Genomic DNA, 19130 nt, shown 5'->3' with positions numbered 1-19130 from the left:
TCCAGTCCAAAGAGTTTGCCTTTTTCTCTTTGTTTTCAGGAAAAGTACAAGTCTGATTCTTTTGTCAAGTGTTTTTTGAAACACATGACTGTGTAGAGGATATTATGGGCTTTACAAAGTGGTGAACCTCGCTCCATCCTTGCTTGTGAAAGTCTGAGCCTTTCGAGGATGCCCCTTTCTTACCCAATCATGATACTATCACTTGTTACCAATGAACCTGTTTACCTGTGGAATCTTCCAAAAAGGTGTTTTTGGAGAATTCCACAACTTTTCCAGTCTTTAGTTGCTCCTGTCCCAACTTGTTTGAAACATGCTGCTAGCATCAAATTCACAAAAAGCATGTCAATGAATATATATTTACATAAATATAACTCATACACTCATATACACTCATTCAAATATGATTAAATACCTAACATCATATCAGTATTATCCGCACTACTGCAATATTGCACATACATTCAATAGTTTACATTTATTTATCATCCAAAACTACACAAATATTTTGCTATATTTTGCTATTTTTTTGCTTGTAAATACTGTCTACATATTTAGTTATATTGTATTTTTATTTTGTATTTTTTGGTATATTATTATAATATTATATAATATATATTATATATATATATTATATAATAATATAATATATATATATAATATAATATATTGAACCATGAACATGGCTATCGTAAGTACTCACAGTTGTAACGTTGTCATGTTAGTATTGGGAAATTTTGGCTGCACTTTGCCATTCTTGTGCAACTAGCTTACTATATAACCTTAGCAACATATCCACTTAGCAGTGTGGAAGATTCTGGTCATGTGCACATGAGTGCATGTGGGTAGGGAGGTATGCAGGTAGACAGACAGGACGGACATCCAACCACCTCACTCAGGTCTAATGAAATAATTGGATGGGCTTATTACATCCATGTGAGAGTCATGGCTACCAGATGTTTTTCTTTTTGTTGTCAGAACATTTGATTTATTGATTACTGTCTGGATGTAAAGCAAATTTAAAAAAAGATTAAAAAAAAAAAAAAGAAAAGAAAAAGAATCCTATAAATATATATATAAATATACTACCTACCCTAACTCACTAACTTGAGCTCAGGATTGTTTCTTACTTGAATTTGGCTGTGTAGCAGATTATAACAAACTTATTCTAGGCTTCTGCATATTCAAAAACAGTGCATATGGACTGTAACCTCTAATAACATATGGTTGACTGATCTGCTCATCCTTCTCCTCTTATTATTGTCCCTTTCTTTTATATCATCACATCCACATAGTAATGTGGATAATCTTCTGAACGTAGCCTGGTGAAGTCCTACGCAGATTCTCTGAGAGTCCACAGAGAGTCTGCATGAGACACCTTGCAGATGTATAAATTGTGGATATGGATGGCAGGGGGAACTTGTCTAACATACCTGTTAGGTCGGCAAGTGCAGGACATTTGGATTTTGTGTGGAATGTATCATGCATAGTGACCTTTTGGAGTTTACTGATTTTGAACTTTGAACTTTTCTAGAGTGAACACATCACATACTCAAAATCTGCTTAGATGGAGTATGCAGTATGGAACTGAAGTGCAGCTTTCATCTTCACTCTCTTTTACTATTTCAATTAAGTATTTAATTTCATCACATTTATTTTTAAAGTGGGAGTTTTAACTGCAGTACTGAAGTTTTGAGAGCATTAGTTCCTCGGGGGTAGATGACTTTGAAAAGGAGAAACCACTGATGTGCAGCATTAAAACACATGTTGTATTTGTAAATTGTTACTTTACATAATGTAGATGCATGGTAGGAGCATATCATTGTAATCAAATCAATTTATGAGTAAGAAGTGACAGTTTGAGTAATATTTTCTTCTCGGGAAATCATAAAGCAGCTGCAAAAGTTTGAATGTTTAAACGGCAGTGAATTAACATATGTATTGCTGCTGTTCTGATGACAGTCTTTAATTTGCATTTTCCAAGATTCAATTTAGTGGACGGCAGACTGTTCTAGGACAACATGTTTATGACTTTGAGATAAGAGCACAAACCTTCAATCGCAGCTCTGCAATTTGACCTGAAATTTCCCAAGACGTAAAACGTTAAAATCATTTGAATAATGTTGTTTCAAAGATGGATTTTTCTTTTTTATCTTGCTTTAAAATGACAGACAGATAGACACTTACCGTGTGCAATATCCATGGTTTGCTTGTCTATTTGGAATTGAGATTGGACATCAGGGCCAGCCTGGTGATCAGCTATCAGTTTAAACACAGTGTCCAGCCCCATCAATTTAGAGAACCGCTATCTCGCCCAATCCCCCACCCCCCCAACCCTGACTGAACTGGAGCGAGCAAATGTCAAGGTACACAGGTCTAAGTTTGAGTAACCTCCCCTTTTTCCGCTGCTTTTTCCCCCTCCTTTCAGCCTGCCGCCATTTCACCCTGGGAGAGTGAAGCGATAATAACAGACGGGCCGAGGCGAGGGGTGTTCGGGTAAAGCGGGTCCTCAGCTCTAATGGCGGGGCTGTCTGCTCTCCCGAACCCGCTGGCTTGGGGGTTCATTGAGATTCCATTAGAGGCTGCGGGGAGCGGTTTCATTGCAACCTTCTTTTCGTTTGCCTGACAGTCACACGGGGATCACTGTAAATTGGCTCTGTCATAGCAGACAATTTTTGAGATGTGAAGTAAATTAAACATGTAATCACACAGGAAGCGCTGCCGCGGGTTCCCAACACTTGACTCCCATTGCCAAGCGGCCTGAGGCGTCTCACTAACTCGTTTTCATTCCTCGTTACCCTTCTATCTTTACCTCCATCTTCTCATTGTTAAATGACACTGTGCTGTTTGCTTTCTCGGCACCTGGAAAAGATGATATACTGACCTTTAATGATGCCAGGCCTCGGCTGCAGATACAAACTCTTGTGATGTCTAACAGTGTGAAACCTCTGATCCAACTCTGCTGTTCAACAAGGATATTTCCATCACTGGTTACTGGAGTTGGTGACGAAATAAACGTTATTGTTGCCATCCAGTTTTCTCTAACAACTCTATGATCACCTGACACATGTGTGTCACATGACAATGACTGTATCAGGATCTCAAGAAGGCTTGTCTACCTACCACATCTGAACCTGATGAGCAAAGTAGGGTTTCCCTTTAAAAGCAACACAGAGTTATGTTAGCATATGAAGTGTTTACCGGGTCCATGGTACTTTTTAGATCCCAAAATCCTGTGACCCAAACAACTGAATGACTGTCATACTCTCTTTTAGACTCTTATTTTTTATTCTTTTCAGGAGATTAAAGATGGTTTGAAATTGATATAGAAGTAGAAAAAAGTTTCAGACCTATTTTAACTTAACAAAAAGTATATACACGAAATAATCAATATCTGATGTAGTCTCATGCAGTAGGTCTCCTGTGACCTTCTGTACATGAAGAAAAGGGTGAAAAACTATGAGGTTTGGTGCTGCTCATACTGTTGGAATGGGAAGCTGTAGCAAACAAAAAATTTGGATTGGTACAGTTGAAGTATTTTCCAATTGACACACCACATGCATCTCCCTGTGTTTTCCTGAAGGTCTGTTTTATGTGTTTTGTTCTTGGCCATTGGTGCATATTGGGTGTGTGGTTCCTTTATTGCAGTGGATTCAGTTTTTATATTGTATGTTGCTGTATACGGTGTGTTTCTACAAGGCCAAATGTTATCATACATCAGCATACTCTTAGAGTAGAGTAAAAATGACAGAGGACAATCTTCCAGATTCTTGTTGTATTTTCGAACTAATTTACTGATTCAAACTGACTCAAATGGTATAAGAGTACGTGAAACTCAGTTGCCCATTCTGTCAATGACTGTAAAAAAAAGAAAAGAAAAGAAAAAAGAAAAAAAAAAGGCTGAACAAGGCTCAAAATATTTCCCCTGGCCTCCACAGACATTCTCTATACTTTGCTGTTTCAATGTCAAACCTCTCCCTGCTACCTCATAGATACTGGAGTCATGTCACCATCTATGATGAGCCCAGGCTGGAATATAGCATAATGCCTCCTTTTCACACTCTCACTGCTCCAACGTCTCTTGTTCCTGCTTTGTGATTAAGCCGTTGTATGTTGTCTCTTCCCATTCCCATGTTGCAGCTGAAAGGCCAGTGAAGTGCTGTTGGCAGTATACCGGCCGGGTAGCGCTTGAGTGGAGGAAACAGCAAGGATCGAGCAGCATAGGCTGAAAAATTAGGTCCCTGCCAGCAATTCAGCGGCAGGAGCTGATATCATCAGGCTGCAGTCGGCTATCAGGCAGGTAATACCACCCTCCGACTGTAATCGCTAATGAAGCTACTATTGAGTTTATAATGCGCTAAATGATGCAGACTCCCACTCCAGATAAACACGTCCCAAATAAACGATTTGGGTGGTAATTGCACTCCGCCAGTGGCCTGTTAATAGAGTTGAGGCTCTGATGAAAGGGTTAACTCTTTCTCTGAAGTATCCTCTCACTGGCTCATTGCACTCTCATTTCTACAGAGATCTCAGCATTCCCTTAGTTATCAGTGTACTGAGAAAGAAAACCTAATTAGACAAAAAGGCCTTTTTTCTCATTCCCTAATTAGGTCCTTAACATAATTAGCAGGTGATGTTAATAACCCTCTTTTAAAACCTATTAAAAGGCTGTTTGGGAGCAAGTGGTGGAGAGGAGTTGGCCTGTGGGCAGTCAGGCGGCCCCTCTGAGGGCCCCAGCAAGGACAGTCAAGCATGCTGGGAGTACAGTTCATCAGGACTGGAGTGCCACTGCATTAGGACTTTGGCCTCATTGGAGACCCTGTTAATAAAGAGCAGTGTATCTCTTCAGCCATTAGGAGACATTTCAGCACACAAACGTATAAGCACTGCTCTGGATTGGACTCAAGTTTGCAAATTGTTGAGCCCATCATGTCAGGTAACAGGTTTATCTGTTTAAATTACATATGAACTGAAATTTTTTATCAAAAAAGAAGCGAAACTGCACAGGGAACAAGTGGACTTCTGTCATTTAGTTGTCAGAATTTGCCCTTATTTCAGCAAAATCTAGAGTCAAAGCTGCACAAATCAACATTTTTATTTTAAAATATATGTGTAATGTGACAAGGTTCATTCATAGTGAGAAACACACTGAGAATAATCCACAGAGCTTTTCCATGTCATTTTAGTCCAAGTTTTGCAGCCCACAAATCATGCTCATCAACCCGGTTTCCAGCAGAAGCAGACGGCTGTTTTCCGCGAAAAAGCTGCTCAGCACCAAACAGCAGACAGACACAGACTAGCAGATGAACATAGTGAAGCATTTAGCAGCTAAAGAGACAGATATTTTTCTTCCTCGTTGGTGGAGACCAAAGCAGCGCTAAACGAAGAGTGAATATTGGACTTATATTTATCAGGTGGACACAAACACCACTCCAAATGCATACTGAACTGATTCTGTGTCTGCAGGGCAAGGCACCGTCTGTCAGCAATTCACCCAACCACTTTAAAGGGCTTGTTGCCAAGTAGCCAAGAAATCAATTAATGAAGCTTTAAAGGACCATAGTAGTGCTGTTGGATGCTTTAACCCACTTACTACAATTTACTTATACTTAACATTGCAGCGAAGTGAAAACTACGCCACTGCGTTTTACATATTTGGACGTATTTTGTCTGCCGTTCCAGGCTTTTCTTGGCTTCCATTCATTTCAGTATAAAAATCAATGAGCAACTTGCTTGACTTATTAATTCATTACGGCCAAGATTAAGTCTGCATTCACTTTTGTCATTTGTGTTATTGTTTTCAGGGGATGCAACACAGACTTTTCAAATCAAACTACATTGCATGACCATACTGCAACACTAGCAAATATAGATGCAGACTTGTTGATTTTACTTTTATCATTTACTATATCTGACGTACAGTATTAAACATAAATGTGCACCTGTGATAGACTGAACCTCTGTAGTTTAAAGCTCATTTTCATCTGTAGTCCCTGGGCACGTCACAGTCAACATTAACATGCAAAAACAGGAGACATGAGTCACTGGCTGTCTGGAAAAAATACATCACAAAATCTTTAAGACCTAAAGAAACAAAAGGCTACTGAACACTTACAAACACAGGAATTAAAACTTCCAGACATACTGCTGAGATGATGAGATATCTTCTTTTTTTTAGTAGTGTGATTATCTAAGTGTAGTTTTAGAGGCTTTTTCACTGTGATAAGAAGAGAATTTTCAGGGAAACACTTAATTTTATTCATTTCTGAGACAAAAAATAGTCCAAATCAAAAATTACAAGTCTAATAGATCTGCTATCAGCAGCTCTAAACATTCAAACATTCAGTCCAATCATTGAGGACTTATAGACCATATAAACTTATAGAACAAAGAGGTAATATTTAGCACTTAGCATTTGTCAGATTAGTGTATTAAATGTACTTTTGCATCATAACTATAGGTTCCATCTTCATCTTTTAACCTCTCACTACACTGATGTTTATACACCTGTATAGCAGTGTTATGGTTTGACAATAAAACTTCTGCAACAACTGGCCAATTCACACACTTGATACATTCAGTATGTGTCCAACCATTGTCATTACTGACAAACCTCAGGACAGAGGAAGGAGTTGTATCGTGTGTATGGGACTGCATCACAAACCACCAGGGGGCATTGTGTATTCAATAATGCACCCAGAAAATTACCATAGACGCAAAACGTGGTGCATTGTCACTAACTGGCCTCCAGTGAAATATTGTTGACAGGGCTCAGGGAAGTGCTGCAGGTTCCAGTGAGCAGCCTGTGCACTCTGCTGAGGAGGAGGAAGATGAAGAAGAGGCTGCCGCCGACCAGAAGAGCCCAGTCCTCGTCTTTAATTAAGTATCTGAAACATCAATTTAAATGTAAATATCGGTGGTGCAGCACCACTCATGCGTAAATTAGAGGGTTGGCCCAGCCACATTTCTCTCTCTCTTCCAAGTCCCTCGCTCACTTACGCTGACATCTGCTCACAGCTGCTTGGCCCGGGGCTGTCCCCTGTGCACGCGCACATGCACACACACGTGCACACACTCCTCCACTTCACAAAATTTTACAGGCACACTTACTCTTTCAAACCTTAAGTTGATGACAGTGGAAGGAATGCCTCCTGCTTATTGTTTTTTTTTTTTTTTTTCACTGACGGTATTCCATCTTTTATCGTGCAGAATGGTTTCACCAGTGACCACTTCTTAATCACACCATTCAAAGCCCAGTATAACATGTACAGTGGGTTTGTGATTAATAAGCTCTGGAAAGTATTGTAGCTCCTGTGAGGCCAGTGCTTACAGGCGTTTTAAATAATACACCTAGCCAAACATCAGTAGTAGCTTCCTATAAACTGTGTACGTGTTTTAAAGCTGCATTAATATATATTTTTTTACATGAACAATCAACCACATGACTATGTGTAACATGAAGTGTGTCGCTCATGGTGATAAACAGGGCTGAAATCCAGGATTTTAAAATACTGAGGTCATAAGTCTAAGACCAGTGTAAATGTAACTTCCATCCCTGTGAAAATGTTTAACAGTCACACAAATCAGGATCAGATCTGCTCATACGTAATCTATTATTAATTACATAATTAACATGCTTCTATCAACTATCTTATGTGAATATATTCAAGTGGTCGTGTCATGATAACACATGCATGATGTTTGCGATTTGTTTTTTGTTTTAATGCATAAACTTCTGATCCACCCTGTGGTGTTTTTATCAGACACTTTGGTGATAGAGTCTGGGGCTCCATGCAACAAGGGTGATTTGAATTGGGCACTGTGATCACTCGCATCTCAAACTACCCTGCTGTGTGTATTCTTAGTTTAGGGCTTTCTGGTGGAGTTGGAGAATGTAATAGTGATTGGAAGCAGGACATGAGTGACAGTTACCAGTGTGTGAAGGAGGAGAAATCGTCAGCTAACTACTGCATTGCATAAACTATTGCATCTCAAAAAAAAAACTTAACTCACAACCCACAACTTAAAATTGGTACGCTTAAAATTCTGTGGGGTGACCAAAAAAATCTGGATGCTAACTTCCAAATATCCTGATATCTTGATGGCGGGGCTGTGGCTTGAAGCCTGTGATGTGAAACCAAGCTTCGTAGTCCTGATTCACGCAAACACAAGTGCAAGTCTCCAGTATGTGCATGTAAGCAGAAGCAGGGAATACCCCTCTATGATTGTTTTGGCTCAGATGTGTGTATCCAAGGGTGTGTGTATGTATGTATCTGCGTGTTCAGAGGTGTCGCTTGCGCCACTAACTGCCCCTTCCGCTTGCTTGCTCTCCTTCTGGAGGCACCCAAGTGGTACGCCTGGCCTTTACCCGGCCGTCTGCTGGCCCATCAGGACACAGCTCATAAAGAAAAGCCTCCTCTAATGGAAGCAAGGAGGGAGGGATGATTTAATGGAAGGGTGGAGGTGATCTCTTCTTACAGCCCCCTGAGGAGTCCCTCCCATCTCATTGCTTTCACGGAAGGGGCGAGCAGAGGCCCCTTTGTGGTGGTCACATCGGAAGACGTCGGCCTACATCACCTCACTAACCTCAAGCGGAGCTGATTAACCAGCTCATATTCAGTCGTTTAAGGGTGAAGAAGTGAGCCGGGGGGATGGAGGGGGTGTAGTTGGGTAAGAGCACAGCACTGACAATGTGTCCAATATCTGCCTTTGTGTATTCTCCCTCAATCTAGATCATGGTATTAGAGGATGACACCCTGGTGTAATGCCTCAGGAAGATCTCGGCTCAGGACTAAGACTCAACTAGTGTTCAATCTGCAACTGCCAGTTTGCTGATGGGTTGTTAACCGCGGCTAAAGGAATTAGGATTGACATGTTCACTCTGCAGAACAATGTAGCTTTTAAGTGGCATCGTCTTCGCTCCTTTTGGCTTTACGTGTATGAGAATGTGCTAATCGGTTAGACAGTGCTAATCTGAAGAGAGAGATTTCAACAGGTTGGCACATTTCCACAGGATTTCTCTCGGTTAAAGCTGTTAAGACTGACCTTCAGAGCTGGGCTGGATGTTGAATTAGTGCATGTATTCTGCCAATTATGTTACCATTCAGAAATGACTGTTCTTTGTGAATATGGTGACACTGAAACACTTACATTACCAAAGTTTTTCAGCGTTCAGTGCCATTGTTTTAAAAATTAGGCTTCTCTCAATTCTTCTCTCTACAATAACTGTGCATGGCTACTATGGTATGGTTAAGGTCAATGTGGGTCTTCTGCATGAAATGCAGATGCTCTACACATTCATCCACCACTCTAACCTCCACACCCTTCTCTTTCTGCCTTGCTATGTAAGGGACATACTACTTCCTGTAATGGCACTGAACATTGCTATTATATGTACAGTAAATGTACCCAGTATAATCATCCATCTGTCCCCAAGATAAACCATATTGTATCCGCCATGAACATTTTGCATTGTTTTTTTGTTTTAATCTTGAAATTGGACATATTGGTATACTGGTATACACATAGTCATCGATACTATCTCCAACACTGTTACCAAGATGTCATACAACACTGTTTCTAAAAAAGGCAGGATGTTGTGTAAAACAAATATAAAACAGTATGTGATAATTTGCGACTCAATCTTCGACATATACTCAATTGAAAACAGTACATATACAATATATTCAATGTTTGCGCTCATCAACTTCATTGATTTTTGTGAAGATATGTTAAGATAAAATTTGATGCAGCAACAACAACACATTTCAAACAAGTTAGGACAGGAGCAACAAAACAAGTTGTGGAATTCTCCAAAAATACCTGTTTGGAACAATCCACAGGTAAACAGGTTCATTGGTAACAGGTGATAGTATCATGATTAGGTGTGAAAGGGGCATCCGAAAGACTCAGTCATTCACAAGCGAGGATGGAGTGAGGCTGAGCAATTTGTGAACACATGATTGTATAAAGGATATTATTTCATGGACTCTCCGTAAAACTGTTGTCAGTACACACAATTAGTTTGAAAACAATTGCATTCTGTTTCTATTTATGTTTTACACACTGTCCCAACTTTAGGGTTAGGGTTGTACATTTCAGAACTCGTCGTTCAAGTGCAACACCTCCCAAGTTAGAGCCATGAAAGCCTTGCTTTGCAGCACTTCCGGTCAGTGAGAGTGGGGATTTATGGCAGGGAACCAGGCGTCTGGTAAGCCTGTCCCAGTGCTGGTGCCCACTGGCAGCCATCGGCAGCCACAGCTCGCAGCTCGTGCTTTAGAGGACGAGGACCACCCTTGCCATGGCGAGTAATTCCCCTGTCATCGCTCCATACACCCACAGCTCAATGCTGGCTGGCATGGCTCCCTGTGCCCATTCTTAGTCAACAGGATTAAGCTTGCTTAGTGTGAGCTCTCCGGGATCACCTATACTCCGTATTCTACACTCACAATGCTGGCTCACCAGTTTGGCTTCAACAGCCTGTTTTTTTTTTTTCCTCCTCTCCTCTTCCTCTTTGAATTGGGACCATATGAATGTGGTTCCCTCGAGCAGAGAAAAGAGGATTGAAAGGAGACAGAGGCCAATCATATGCAGGCCTAAATAGGAGATCTGAGTTAATTTGCCATGCAATTTATGAATTTGGATTAATTTGAATAGACTAACAACATTGTTTGGTTGTGGTGTCAGATTTTTTCTGATCTTTCACAGCAAGACTGGTAAGGCCTAATAAAAAGCTTAGTTAAACCAGCCTGCAAACCAGCAAGCTCCTGAAAATAAATCAAACTGGTAACATTGTTCATTTGATGTCAAAAAATATTCTCATTAGCAACAAAATGAGTTTTGATTTGTTTTGTTTGATTGCATAAATTTCACACTGTTTGATTTAAGTGTCTCTGTGGTATATGAAACAGACTGTACAAACAAGTGACATTTCTCTGGATTCACACATTTTTTGTTGTACACGATATTAGATTCAGAAATTTAGGAAGACGACATGAATGTTTGCATTGTCAAATAACTGGAATGATGAAGACCCTTTATGCATCAGAACAGGTAAGACGTTATTACACATTTAACCTATATGCAGGGACATAGCTAGTTTGACAAATTGATAAACTGAAAAAATGACAAATTGCCATCTTCTCACTTGATTCATTTTTTCAGTTGACACTGTGGTAACAGTTGCGAAAAGCAATTAACATTGATTGAAATATGTTGATTTAAGAAATGTTTTTGTGGCATTGTCCAACAACCTGTACCATTACCTCTAGGACCTCGGCCATACATGTCATGATTTTTGTGGCTGTTTTACTAAATCTATTTTTTATGGATGTGGCTAGATAGCTTGCTAACCACTTAGAAAGATGATCACCAATTGTAATCCTAGTTATACGATTTGATTGGTTGATTGTTTTTACCAATCGGGAAACTGGTGTCAGTGACCACAACCAGACCTATGACACTGAGCTCATGTCCGATGAACTTTTTCTGGGAATTTTGAGCAACCTTGGGGGAGTTACATTCTACGATTACAAACGAACACTTGAATGTTTTATAGGCTGATTCTATTATTTCTTTCGACTCGATGTATTTAAATGTGAAAATTTTCAGCCCAATTATGAACAGATTAATAAATAAATTATTTGAACTCCCTAACAGGCTTTGAAATTAAATTAAATTTATGATATCAGTATGTCTAAAACCCTGCCTGTACAATCTGATAGTTTTAACATATGAATGGCAGTTTTACCAACCTCAACAGGTACAAAACAAGAACATTATGCTGGCTCCCCTCTCAGACCTGTATTTGAGAGAAGAAAGACTTAAGTTGTTGGCCTCAACAAGTGCAAACAGGTCTGTCTGTAAATGGTGTGACACCTGACTCAATCACCTGTGTCTATAGATAAAAAGAGGTTAAAAATCCAGTGCAGATATGATATGTGTCAGTCATTCCACTAAACTGAACCTTCCCTGTGTTATTAAGTTATAAGTTACTTCAGAGTACGTTTAAATAACAAAGCAGTACTTGAGCCGTAGCTTGACCTTCCAGTCTGGTGATTTTTCTCTCACTGAATCCTGGGAAAGCTCTCCTGACTCAGTATTTTGGTATTAAATTGTACCTCAATTCCATTTGTGTCACATTATAAAATGCTAGTGGTACAGAATGTCATTTGGTGGAATCGGGGACATTTGCTCCAGAAAATTAATGCAGTTTCTTGCAGGATCTCTGTCTCTTTCTTCAGGCTTGTATTTCATCAGAAATGAAATGCCTTTCTACCCACAGCACCCTTTTGACAAAAGTAATATTTAATGAATAGGACTATTATCAATGTCTAGGTCTGAGGGTATATTTTTTGGAATAGGCACACAGGCATGATTATATACTGTAAATGGGAATGCATAGTGCGTGAATTCACAGAGAGACTGTCTGTGGCATTAACCGGGTCATGTCTTGCTGTGTTCTTTGGAAAATCAAACCTCTGAAAGAAGTTTATGTATTTATTTATTTTCCACTGTACATACAAGAGTGCAATTAATTATTAGTGATAATTAGATAACATGCATATATTTGGCTGTGCATTTCATGCCAGGAAATATGCATATATATAATATTTATATGACATGTGGGTGAATATGTCTGTCAATTCTCAATAAGAGTGTGCAAATATGTGCTCTGTGCACAAGCATACTGTGTGTTTGTACTCCAAGCCAGCAAACATATGCTCCTGTATTTGTCTATGTGCATGTGCGCCTGCTGGTCTGTGTCCGTACAGTATCTGGGTATTTGTTCATGTGTCTGTAGGAGGATAATAGCCATCACACGGTCTCAAGTTAATTTCCCATGTAAATAGCACACTGCTGTTTAATCACACAAAAACCAGACTGAGAAATGGAGCATGTCTGCAGTGTTCATACATAATGAACTCAGGTTTTATAGATCAAATGCAGTGTCTTTATTGTAAACAAAGAGAAAATCACATGATTTTGCATTCTGTCAAATTATTACTGATACAGTAGAATACAATTCACATATTCTACACATGATAAATGAGATGTGGTTTACTGTACAATCTGCATCCTACCTGGAATGCTGAGTAAAAGTAAAAGTACAATTACTCCCATATAATTAAAAAACACACAAGCAAAAGTAAAAAGAAGTCCTTGATTAATAAATAACTCAAATTTAATCATATTTTTTAGAGTGTTGGAAATACAGGGTGGTGGAAAGTAATGAAAAAAAACAGCCTTTGCAGATAAAACCTATGAAAGTGATGTTAACATTGCAGTAGGCATTACATTAGGGCAACCGCTTGCTACAGCATACCAATTCATAAAAGTCCAACAGACCATGAACAACAAGATAAGTCAATTAGTTGTCATTATCATAACATCAAAGATTAACATTACACATGAAAAATTAACACAGCCACGTAACGTTAGCTAGCTAACTACATTTTCATCTACAGTATGTACAACTTACTCACCTTTTAAAGCAGAGATGTGAGTGTTTTTCGGAAGGCACAGCAGGCAGGTCATCATGTAACTTGTCATTTTTGGGTTTTGGTATGAAAACTGTGGGACTGTAAGGGATTGCCACTGCAAGCTGACTGCATCGTGGCCAAAACACAGGTGGTACCTGCTTTTCTTTCAGGGAGCTGGCAACCTGGCATCTACAGTAGAGTTGCTCTCGCATGCTCTCCCCCTACACTCAGTCCCCACATTTACCGCAGACTAACTCTAACAAAGGTGTCAGATCAGATCTGTAAGTTAAGTTTTTTCACAAAGCACTGGTGCTACAGAAGTTGAAAGTTTTGTAGCACAGTCCACAAAATTGTAGCATTAGTATAATACGTCTGTTACCATCTCTTAAAAAGGTCACAAGTAGTGCAGTTCAACACTTGAACAGGCATGTGACTGTCAAATGACATTAATGTTGCATACAGGGCACCAAACCTTAAAAAGATTTATTTATTTATTTTTTTGTTATTTGTCCATAATGGTAAATTGCAGGGACAACACTTTTTACCTGTATACAAAACATCTGTATATTATAATTCAAATGAGCTGTACAAGTCCAAAGATTTCTTTGTTCTTTAACAGAATGCAACAGATTAAAGTCATTGGCCACAAGTCACTTAATAAAAGGACTCATTACTTAATAGCCGTCTCCTTGAATTTTTCTGGAGCCTCACTGCACTAGTAGAAGAACAAGTGCTGCTGTTCCTCATTGAAAGTTAGCCAAGAGAGATCCTTTTTCCACTCAGCTTTATATTGATACATTTTTACTAACACACATTACTTTTAATGTGTTACTACCTGTGACTGCCTACCTCAGACAGAAATTTACAAACTGTTTTAAAAAAGCCAAATGCTAAGAACATTTTAGAGTTAAATTTAGGTCACTATTCAAGTGTTGGAGCACTGTCTCAATAAAGAATTGAGGGAAAACACACACACCTTGTAGTGAGATGGACTGGCATACTGTTTTTAGTGTCAAGAACAGGTGTTCTAAGTTCTGAGGACAATCAACATGAACTTTTAAATGAGTTCACAGAGAGCTTAATCTTAGCCAAGAAAGGCCTCCAACAACAAAATGTATATATGATATTAGAATTTCATATTCTTATAATATATTAGAGGTGTGTTAGACTTTGCAATGAATGCATTTCGAATTGTAAAAAGTATATTAGCAGAGACATGCTATCTGCTCGCTTCATCCATCTGAACCACCACAGCTCCACAACTGGACTGGAATTCCATCCTTTGTTTTCTTTTGTTTTGTAGCGCCAGTTATATTGTGAGAATTTAGTCCAAAAAATCTAGCACTGCCAGAATTTTGCAGCCAGCTGTCCTTGATCTCCAAAGCTCTAAATCAGCCTTCATTGGATGCTATGTACTAAATAATTCTAACAGTACTTAAAGGTACCCTGTGGACCATTTTGACCACTGGTATGAAACAACGTTTTGATGAGTGGATCCATGTTTTGTTTATATCCCATGCAAGTGCACAAGCGCATGGGTGACACGATACACATTACTGCCAATGGTTTCACACTTTACCAAGAAATGTAGCAATGCACCAACAAGTGTAGGGAAGAAGAAGACTGCTAGCTAGCAAATACTGCTGCAAAGAATGTAGTTCAATGCAAAACTTTTTTTTTTTTTTCTTTCAAAAAACTTTCCACAGAGTACACTTAAGCATTTAAGTAGTTATTTTCCGCCTCTGGACTTGTGCTCAAACTACTCTCCACCAAAGAAATAAACTTATATAGACTAGACATTTAATATCCACAGATTATCTGGACTAAAAGGGGGACTGTTTCTGGAAAGAGGCTCTTCTGTTAATTTATTTTTTTTCACTGGTTTTAGATCCACAATTATGACAAACATTTTAACTCCACCTCAGAAACAGTCACAGGCAGAGCTTAAACCTGCTGATCTATGGCATCAGATCTCAGCTCTTAATGAATGGGATGATAGCAACAGGGCTGACTGACAGTGCATCAGCGGCATGCCACAAGCACCAAGGTGCCGGAAGCCAAAGGTGGTATATGCGTGTGTGTTTGGAGAGCCTTGGTCACACTCTGTTGCGCCTCTGCTCACTGCTGACCCCTGCTCGTCCTTCACGCCGGGGCCAGGAGCACCTCCATAATTGCGACGGCAGCGGCGGCTTAAAACCGCCAAATCATAAAAAAGCCACGGTGAGCTTCAGTGAATTACAAGGAAATATGGCCTTCCTTTACAGTGGGGGCCGTGAATGAAGCCATAAAATTATGAGCAGTTTTTATGATGGCCCATTGAAGTAGGATGCTTGTATATTGATGGTTCACAGGCTGTATCCCTCTTCCCCCGTGCGGTGGAAGAGCTGACAAAGGGGCCCCTGTGTAACTATTTTTCATGCATTTAATATATTAATTATCCGGTAAATGTTCCCCAGGCAGTGCTTGGGATAGCAGAGAATGACAGCTTTTCGATGAAGCTCCCGGGTTGGCCCATCAGGCTGCAGTGTATTACGTGGGAAAGGTCATTGCGGGGTTAATGTAACTTTTTATTTGCTGATTTTTCATACACATGGAGTGTGGTAAGGAAAGGAAGCAAGGCTAGTTTAAAAAAAAAAAAAAAAAGAAGAAGATGCAAGAGAGCAAGACAGAGAGAGATGTGCAGGGACAGAGGCAGAGGGGTGGTGTGTGTTAGGAGCGTAGAAGATAACGCCAGGGTTTTTATTATTGTGTTTGGGTTCAGACTTTTTTCTGTCTCGGTCTGATATTGCAGCCTACCCTCCCTTCCTGCCCCACACAAAACACGCACACTCCCAGACACACACTCACACAGAATAGCTTCTGGTTCTGCTACATGAGAGAAACTGATAGGTGAGCCCACAGTAAAAAGGCGTTACTTGGGTGCAACTCACTGATTGTCTGCAATCATCCATATCCCACCTTCACATCCCATCCCAAATCAATTCTTGATCAATTTCATGCCAGAGAAAGAAATCATTTCTCCAAAATGGAGAACATATTCAGTTTGATCATTTGTGCTCTTCCAGTAGTAATTAAACTGCTTGGGTGGAATAACTGAAAACATTATAGTGCTGCTGCTGCTGCTTTACGCCAACTATTTCTTCCCTCTACAAACTTAGATTATGATGCTGGCAGTATCTCTTTCAAACATGGTTATGATGAGAAAAGAAAAAAATAAGGGAAAAAAAATGGCTTTTTTAATCACCATATGCACCCTCACTAATGCAGGTGCTCTGAAGTGCTGTCAAGAAACAATTGAGTGGAGAGTCGGTTGAAGTGATCAATTGTGTGCGGTCCCTGGGTGGGCTCTCATTTGCTGGTGCATTCCTTCAGCTGATTGAGTTAATTAGACCGCCCCCACATCTTGCTGATTGGATGTAAACATTAATATGCCAGAAAATGACTCCGTTGATGTTTACTGCAATGTTCTGAGGCACGCTAAATTGATCGGCGATTGAAAAAAAAAAGAAAAAAAAAAAAAGCAGGGAGCAAGCGGCTGTGATTTGATCCCACTTGGAGATAGTGAGGAGGTTCAAATGCAAACACACACTCCTGCTCACCCCCACCGCCCTCCCCTCTCTTCATCTTTCTCCAAAAGCTGCTTGCCAGTTGACTTGTTAGACTTATTCTGGAATTAATCAGATTTTCTTCCAAGTTCAAATTTGTCTGTAAACTTCCAAGCACTTTTTTTTTTCTTGAATCTCCTCCCTGGACAACCCCTTCACTTTTCCACCCAGGCCTTGTGAATTACCCTCGCCTCTCAAAGTCGAAAAGCTGCTGTGGTGAAATACAGAGCGAGGACAGCAGCATTCTCAGAGATGGTCTTTTATAAATCAGAGTGTGGTGTGAAGCCCCAGCTCGATATCTCATCATAGACGTGGTAGTGTTCAGAAAGTGGCCCAAGCAATGAGCCAAGGCTCAACTATCTATTTGGAGGTATACGTGCTTTGTGAGAGTGTGTGTATGGTGTTTCTATAGGCCAGTGAATGCACCATTGTACACTGATTTATGAATATGTACTTTCATGAGTCCTGCATGAATTTACAGCATTCACAGCTTTGAGAGAAAACATGGTTTATTTTTCAGTGAAGATGAAGTGCAAACAGCTTAATGAACACACATATACATATAAACTCATGTTAGTTTGTATTGCACTGCAGACAAGAGGGGATGTGACAAATTATATGTACTCTCTGAGCGTGTTTTGAACATTTGAGCTTTCTTTAAACCAGTCCTTTTATCTTTCATTCAAAAAAATGAATACTGCCAAAACGTGGTAGAATATTTGGAATGTTCATGAAGATATTATGAGAAAGCTAGAATCAAGTTATAGGGATGGATATTTTCAGCTATCATCTTTTTCAGTCAGATTGAATTTTTGTTCAAAATCGTATCCACAATCTAGGACCACATTACTGAACATACACACATTTAGCATTTTCTACTAAAAAGCAGACTTTAGGATCAGTAATTTAATATGTACTTTAAGTATTTCAGTAAAATGGAAGAGGTGGAAATTCCAGGATCCCCAAGTTGCAGAGGGATAGTTCTTATGTATCACAATTTGAAAATATGAGACCAAGAAGTAACTAAAATAAAAATAAACTGTAATTATTAACCTCCCTCAGTGTACACATAGCATGTATGACTATAGAAGGTAAAAGCTTTGGAACAGGGGGTTGAAGTCCCAGCTGGGTGTTGCTGTGGTCTGACGCACCACTAGTACCCCCAATCTCCCTGCCTCACCCATGCCATCCTCATCACACCCCCCTGCAGTGCATCAAGCCCCATTAACCCCCTGCCTGCCTCTCTGCAGGCTCCCTGTGTGCTTAACACAGTGGCGTTAGCATAAAAGATGTGCCTGCTCCTCCAGATGAGCTTTGCACAGTTTAATAGAGGTCTTGGAGGGTTCCACATTAATATAGTAAGGTTGCTGAGAGGAGGCCATGACTTACATCCCACTCCTCCCACCTTACACCCTGTCTGCCTCCATTTTTCTATCTTTATTTCTTCCCTTTTTTTCTGAGACAAGTCATTTTGCGGTGTGGTGACATGTCCATCCTCACGCAGGCGGTACAATGTAAACTTTAACCCTGCAGCTGGGTTATAACCTCCTTCTCTCATCTCTGTGTGTTGACAGCAGTGGTCAAACAGTCACAGTAAAGTGATGACTTGTGCTACCTTTAGCACTGTGCTGATGTGTTGGGGCTTCTAGGTGAGCAAAGCCTTTGGCACATGGGCCAAAGTGTTGAGGAAGCTTTGTTTGCTTTAGCACACTGTATGAAAGTTACTTGGTATTGCTTCTGTGAATGATAGTTGTGCATGTATATTTTCTTTCTTAATGCAGTTCAGCTTGTGGCTCATTGTTCTACAGCATTTAATGTATCATCAAACTTCCTACCCTGGTAACATCACACACTGGGCAGATTGCCATGGCATTTGCTCCATATTACAAGTTCCCAAAGGGTGAATCCAAGCAATCCAAATTATCTCCTGACCGGTCCTTCAGCACCATCAACAGGCATTTTCACACGCATGTACATGGATAGAAATCTATGTATATGAAGTGTATATATAAAAATCTAAAACTTGAATGTAATTATTCACATCTAA

The sequence above is a fragment of the Chaetodon auriga genome, chromosome 7, assembly GCF_051107435.1.
Source record: "Chaetodon auriga isolate fChaAug3 chromosome 7, fChaAug3.hap1, whole genome shotgun sequence".
Lineage (NCBI taxonomy): Eukaryota > Metazoa > Chordata > Actinopteri > Chaetodontiformes > Chaetodontidae > Chaetodon > Chaetodon auriga.
Note: the sequence above shows the minus strand (reverse complement) of the source record.